At 37.2% G+C, this 7,586-nt stretch overlaps 1 long non-coding RNA gene across 2 annotated transcripts; it reads right to left on the bottom strand.

Moving 5' to 3' along the window:
* Positions 1 to 390: 390 nt before the first annotated feature.
* LOC120408545 lies at positions 391 to 7,356 on the bottom strand. Of its 2 annotated transcripts, XR_005600774.1 has the most exons (4): positions 7,224 to 7,342; positions 6,673 to 6,831; positions 6,494 to 6,574; positions 391 to 607 (listed from the first exon to the last, which is right to left on the bottom strand). It is a non-coding gene; the product is annotated as an uncharacterized LOC120408545 (long non-coding RNA). The 2 variants fall into 2 exon arrangements; XR_005600773.1 differs by lacking the exon at positions 6,673 to 6,831 and having other exon boundaries at positions 7,224 to 7,356.
* Positions 7,357 to 7,586: the final 230 nt, after the last annotated feature.

The following is a 7,586-nucleotide window of genomic DNA, read 5'->3' as shown; positions in this document are numbered from 1 at the left end:
ATTGCTAATTAAAAGCTATTTGCACTAATTAGCATCCTTGCTGAAAGTTTCAGTGGAAAGACTAAACAAGAGGCTTGGAGATGGAAGTACCCTCTTAACTCCTAATTGTTATCCCTGCAGGTCAGATCTGGGTTGATACACTTTGAAGGAAGTTGAAGGAAGCTTATGTTGTTGCTTTATCAGTTATGGCCAACACATTAGAAGTGGCTCCTGATTTTGTAAGCCTCAGTTTTTAGGGACCACAGTCTCCACTACTTGTCAAACTGATTTAAATGTTTTATTTTCTGATTTTTGTAATTTTTTTTTTGCTTTTCATGTTATTTCTTTTTTTCTTTTAAATCTGATAGCAATGTCGTTCACAAATATATTTTGTAATCAAACCACAGCAAATGGACAAAGGTGTTTTTTAATGGGTTATTTCTTTTACTCATAGTTTCTATTTTCAGATCGGATCACATAGCTGAAGAATTACATTGTCATTACAGTGCCATATGCTTTTCCAAAGAAAATTGGGCGTGGCTAGTAAAAAAAAAAATCTGATTCTTCCTTGTCTTTTAGTTTTATCACTTGCTTGTTGACTCTGCCGTCTCATGCAATATCCCTGCAACTGAACACACAGATAACTAGTCACATGCGCTAACCAAGTGTGCACTATTTGGCTTGACTATGAGTACTTTTAACGTTTTCAGACTATTGTAAATTTAGCATATTGAAGTCTGACAAACAAAAAAATCCCTTTTCAAATGAATGAACATATAGATACTATTAGGATTAGGCAGACTGCAGGTAAGTGGGTGGCAATGTGAAATTGCTCTCCCCTCACACTGAGAAACAGCATTCCTGACAAGAGCAGTAAATCAGCATGAGGTTCAACTGTGGTCTTGCCTCAAATCCTGGGGCTTCACTGTCCCAGGAAGAGACCAGATAGTGGTTCAGAACATTGCAGTCTTATTCCTGGGGGGACATTATCTGTCCCAGCCCTATATCTGATGCAGATTACTCCTCTCTGAACACTTCTTTAGCCAGTGCACTGAGCTAGAGCACAGTTCAGGGTGGAACCAAGACTGTGGCCATTTTATAGGAACAGTCCCGATAGTCGATGCTTTTTCTTATATAGGTGCCTATTACCCCCAACTCCTATCCCGATTTTTCACACTTGCTGTCTGGTCACTCTGCTCGCTCAGGATAATAAGGGGGTTCCCTTTACTCCATGGCATGAGCACATAGCCAGATTCACACAATCTGGCCCACACAAAACAAGTCACTTAGCATGTATCCTTTTTCCACTCATTCAGCTCTTGGTTTTTCCATGCTTCAATACATGCTGTTTTCAGAGCAGTCATCTTCTGCACATGAACACAAACTGTTTTTATACCAAATAACATTTAAGTAGTATTATTTATACAGCACCAATAGCATGCGGGAAGCTGCACAAATTACAGCTGGTCAAAAATTTTCCTTTTAAATATATATTTTGAGGGGAAAAATGTAAGTCAAAATGGAAATCTCCATGGGAAATGTCTGTTGATGATGACATTTTCAATTGAAAAAAAACCTGAAAACCAAAAATGTTCAAAATACCAAAAAAGGTTCTGTTTGGAGGTTTCATTTTTTTCCAATGAAAACCTGGACAATTTTGGAGATTTTGATGCAAATAAAAACTTTTTAGTATGCACTGACATTTTTCACAGGAGCTAAAATCTATTACCAATCACTTCTTGTACAAAAACATTAGGAGACAAAGCTCTTGCTGTAAGAAGCGAACAGTGTAGTTCAGACACAGTGACATGGACAAAACAATTCTGATGCACAAAGTACGCTGGGTTTGTCCATGTATAAACTTAAGACATGGTAGAAAATACCAATTTCTTTTTAGTGATAGTTAAGAAAAACAAAAAGGGCTTTCATTTTCATAAAAATTTCTTGTGAAATATTTTTGGTTAATTTGTACTTATAAAGGTGTACGCATCGTATTTGTTAAAGCAAACATTTGACAAATTTACGCTTTTTTTTATGGGAACAATGCCTGATTTCTATACAAGTATTTGTTTTTCAGAAATATTTGCCAAATAATGGGAATTTTCATACTAGAAGTGATTTTCAAATATGCTGTTTGTGATATTTTGGGTCACATGGTATTGTTTCTGCTCTGACTGGATGCTGTAAAATATTTTGATACAAGAATAATGACTGAAGTAGAAAATAGTGAACTATAAATAATGAGGTGGGGTCCTGTGGAAAATATAATATGTGATTCTGTATTTAAAGACTTTATCATAATTCACATGGACAAGGGGGCTGTTACAGACAGCCTTAATTCTGGCATTTCTTATCTTTTGAGTGCATGACTTGACAACCTTAATAACCTTCTATTAATACAGGGTTTTTTGTGTATAATATATATATTAATATATATAATGCATACACACTTTACTGTAATCAACTTGACCTTAGCTACCACAGCAAATGAGGGAAAATGTGATTGCAACATGTCGTCTGATGTTTCAGAGACTTCAGAAATTTCATTAAATCCATCCTCTTTGATAGCAAAAGCATCAACATTTTAGTATTCCTAATTTCAAGAATGCTTATAAAAAGCTTATAAGGCTGTTAGAGCAAAAGGATTTGTCTATCCAGTATTATCTAGTAATGAATAGATGTAAAACAATAAAAAACAGTTAAATCCCGTAAAACAGTTTCAAGAATGTTTATAAAGACTATACAGGCATAGAGAACATGCAGGATATGTCTACCGAGTATTATTTAGTGGTGAGCAGATAGAGAATACTAAAAGTAAATGGAACAATGAAGAAAGATCTGACAGAGGATCTTTAGGTCTTGCTATATCACTTCTTAATTTATATTTTACTTATGTAATGCCCTTAATGTTGAATTTTTATTTTAACTTGTTTTGTAAAGAAAAACCTGTCAGGACTCATTGGGGGAAACCCAAGAGAGAGCAAAATGTAAATTCCTTCTAAATATAGCTCTGTGTTATAAGTCTTGATCAGATTTAAATGAAACACATTATTTCATGCTCTGCATAATGAATCACAGCACATTTGTTTTATTATCACACTCCAAGAAAAGGAACTGGCAAAAGTTTCACTTTTACATGTTAACCAAGCTCAGTCTTCTTGTGACAACAATTTCTTTTCACCTGGTGAATATCTGTCTTAAAATGAAAGTACTGTTGCATTGGTCTCAAAGGTCAAAGGAGATGATAGTGTTATAAACTTTCACTGTTCGACATTAAAACAGTGATATTTAGGTTCAGGGTTTTTTTTTTTTTTCCCTACAGAAACCTTTGTTTTACTCAGTTCCTTGGCAAACACTCAAAAGCATTAATTCTAATATTTAAAAGTTTATTGATCAAACACAAGAAAGAATAAGACATTAGAAAGCATTTATACTGAAACTGAGTGATTATGCAAAACAAACTTAATCAAAACCTTTAAAGCAGCGGTTCTTAACCAGAGGTACATGCACCCCTGGGAGTACGCAGAGGTCTTCCAGGGGGTACATCAACTCATCTAGATATTTGCCTAATTTTACAACAGGCTACATAAAAAAACAAGTCAGTACAAACTAAAATGTCATACAGAAAATGACTTGTTTATACTGCTCTATATACTATACACTGAAATGTAAGCACAATATTTATATTCCAATTGATTTTATAATTATATGGTAAAAATGAGAACATAAGCAAATTTCCAGTAATAGTGGCTGTGACACTTTTTTGTATTTTTATGTCTGATTTTGTAAGCAAGTAGTTTTTAAGTGAGGTGTCACTTGGGGGTACACAAGACAAATCAGACTCCTGAAAGGGATGCAGTAGTCTGGAAAGGTTGAAAGCCACTGCTTTAAAGTCTCTCCTTTTTGAGGCAAAATATCAGTCTCTTATTTTCAGAAAAACCCTTATTTTCAGAAAAGGAAAGGGTTAATTTTATTTTAGACTTGATGTGTCCTGTTTCTAAAAGACAGACACAAGGTGGAGGGCAGATAGGATAGGTGGGGGAAATACAGTTTTTGGAACACTGGATGGCTGATTAATCATGAATGGAGGATGCTTTGGCTGGCAGGTCAATCAAAGCCCCTGCTGATAGGACCTTGAATCACATTCCGGTCAGGAACATCACCTGGGTGGGTCTTTTCCCCTTAGACAGGGCAGAACTGTAGTCATCACATTTTGTTGTGCTGATGCAATGCAGTTGATTTCAGGATTTAATGAAAAGCTGAGAGCATGAGATATAGGATAGGAGGAAAGAAATAGTAGGGCAGAAAATAACACAACAAGGAAGGAAAGCAGAACAGGAACTTATGTGCCTCTGTGGTGCTGGCAATTAGGCGTCCCCACTGGTGGGCTGAGGACTGGATGCCATGATGATATGATTTTCAGGATTCACAAGTGAAAAACAAAGTTCCTTAAACATGAGCAAGACCTGCTGGTCTTGCTCTCAGGAAGAAAGTCTTTCAGTCTGGTCTTTTCTCTCTGTCTTGGGGTCAGGGCAGAGGAGAGGAGAGGAGACAAGATGGGTTGGCAGGGATGATGGGAGATTAATTTTTTTTCAAATCTCTTTTTAAGAAACTTTAAAAGGGGAAAATTGGACAACATCGTTCTCTCCTCATTATTTTGTCCACTAATTAGGCCTAATACCCAACAGACCAATTTTGATCATTAAATTTCCAGCTCCACATCATCTGTTTTTAACAAGCATAATTGCAACGGTCTTTGAGTTATATCACTGTGGCCTTTTTGTTTGGATTAATCTAGTCTCTCTGTCTGGTTCTCTTGCACCTGTTTATAACATTAATTATTGAAAGCAGCTTGACTTATATTTTGTTAACATTCATTACTATAGGTTATTGTCACATGTTATGAGCTTCCATATACTTTTTACAATTGAAGTAAATTTGTAGGCCCAGTTATCACAACAGGACTTGAAATGATTACCTGATTTGTCCAGAATAATGATGTCCAGTTAGACTCCTCATTGCTTTGAATGTTTAGGACTGAATCCTGCTCACCTTAATCACCATGGTAGTTCCTTTGATTCCAATGGAACTACTGATGTAAGAGAAGCAGAGTTGTCCCTGAATGTGATCGCTATATAAGAGGACAAACTATGGATGTTTAAGGAGTGTCAAGGATGCGTAGCTTAGAGTCGATTACTTTTATTATTTCTAATGGCACCTGTGCTAGGCATGCCCCTGAACAGAAAGAGTGCATGATCCCACTTCTGAGGAGCTTTCAAACCAATCCTGCATCCTGGAACGGCTAGTGAGGACTCCTGATCCCATGCAGATTCCTGCTGGTATCAGTGACACACTTTGCAAGCACAGGAGTCGGCGCTAGTAGATCCTGATGCAGCACCAGGGTCTAATATTAGGCCTGATATCATGGGGGAGTAATAAAATAGTGAGGGATGACCAGGAAACATCAGTAAGATTATGTGGTTACTCAGTAAGGGCTAGTGCTTGACCTAATGATGTTAAGGGGTTTTGTTTGTTATGTTATTTTAGTCAGAGTAAGTGGATGTCTTAGTTGGCTAATTTCATTAAGGTGTCATGACAGAAGTGGGTGTTAAGGAAGGACCTGAATGAGCAGATAGTGGCTTTGCAGATCAGCTCAGGAAGTTCATTCCATGCATAGAGTGTGACCTAGAAGAAAGCACAAAGATGGGTGTGGGAGAACAGTGTACTGAGTCTGGTGTCATCGAAGGAGCAGAGACTGAGGGGCACTATAAGAAATAAGCCTGAATCAGTAGAAAGAGGCAGGTAGTAATGGAGTGGAGATCCAGCTTGATTCTACACCACTGAAATCAGTAGGAGCTTTGCCATTAACTTCAATAATCAAGCCTATAATCATGATCTTCTAAATTTACCCCCTAGTTGAGATAGATTGTTCCAGACCCAGAGGTTTCAGGTCACATTTAAATTCAAAGCAAATAGATAATTCTAACCATGCTCTCTGAAGCATGAATTTTCATTCACACATTTCTTCTGGGAGTACACATCAAAGAATGTTCCCAATTAACACAGTTTTAAACATTCAGAGGGCTTGTTCACAAGCTAAAATTTCAATCTGGGTTGTAAAATATTAGCATGTTACGTACAGTTGGAATTATGACTCCCAAGGGAACTGCTGAAAAACCTGTCATCTTGCCTGTAGCATGAGCATAACCTCTTGAAATAATAAAAATATTTACAGTAGCACAAATTTGGTACTTCTCATGTGTTTTATTCTCCTAATGCCAGTAAGATAAACATTTCTGTCCCTATTTTACAGGTGGGAAAACTGAGGCAAAGAGCTCCCAAAGCCATAGAGGAATAATTGTCAAAAATATGTCATTAAGAAATACAGATATCATCTTGAAGGGAAATCTGGAAACCCACTTTCTTATGACAGTAATACTGTCTTTTGAGGAAGAAAGTTAAGTAAACATTTGGTTAAAAAAAGATAGAGAAGAAATTTTGTTGCCATTACCACCTCTTCTGTGCTTTTCCAAGCCCATTCTGTTCTCTTCACCATCTGAACTGAGCAGTCAGTGTGATTTATTCATAGTTTAATCTGAAAGGAGATTACACGTTTCTGTTTAAAACTAAGTTCTCAGAAATTGGAAGGCAACACCCCAAAACAAAAAATAAACAAACAAGCTAATTTCCTACCCTGGTCTAACCTTCTTGAGAACTCACAGGCAAGATTTGGGTTGGATAGGCTCATGTCCATTTGCATGGATTCTCACTGGTTTGCTGGGATGGGAAGTGGGACAAGATCTTAGCACTGATGCACCCTCTGGATTCCAATTTCAGGTAAACACACTGTCCCTTGTAAGAGTGGGTTATAATTATTATGTGAATCAAAATATATAACTATAATGAAATAGCTGAAATCCTATCAATTAGGGAGAGAATGAATAGGCCTAAACCAGGAATTCACAGAGACTAGGGTTTACTTACAATGCAACAAGAAAATATAACTAATTAGTGTGCCCATTAAAGACCCAATACAAAGTCTCGTTTTGCTCCCTCCCCAGTTTTACACCAGATTACTTCCATTGGCTTCTTCAATGAAGTTACTCTGGAATCTCATCACAGAGAGTGAGAAAAGAGTCAGGCCAGTAGCTTGAATATATCTCAAGTCTGAGGAGGTGAAATTCTGATGAAAGAAAAAACTGGCAAAACAAACAATGTTATCTGAATTCTGCCTCCTTTGTTACCTCTTGTAATTCTGCCTCTTACTCACGGCTGGCCAGAGTCAGACAGAACTGGGGACTAAGGGTATGTCTACGTCAAAGTAGTTACACCAGCATAACCCCATCAGGTAAACATAGCCTACAGCAATGGAAGGGGTTTTCCTGTCGCTATAGGAACACTACCTCCCCAGACGACAGTAACTATGTTGACAGAAGCATTCTTCTATCAACATAGCTGCAGGTACATTGGAGGTTAGGTTGGCATGGTAGGTAGGTATGTCAGCAGGTGTGTGGATTTTTCACACTCCTCATCAATACATATATGTTGAACTAACTTTTAAGTGTACACTAAGCCCAAGTGAAAATGTTCAGTATGACTTTTCCATG

The sequence above is a fragment of the Mauremys reevesii genome, linkage group 6, assembly GCF_016161935.1.
Source record: "Mauremys reevesii isolate NIE-2019 linkage group 6, ASM1616193v1, whole genome shotgun sequence".
In the NCBI taxonomy this organism is placed as follows: Eukaryota; Metazoa; Chordata; order Testudines; family Geoemydidae; genus Mauremys; species Mauremys reevesii.
Note: the sequence above shows the minus strand (reverse complement) of the source record. Positions and strands in the feature narration are given on the sequence as shown.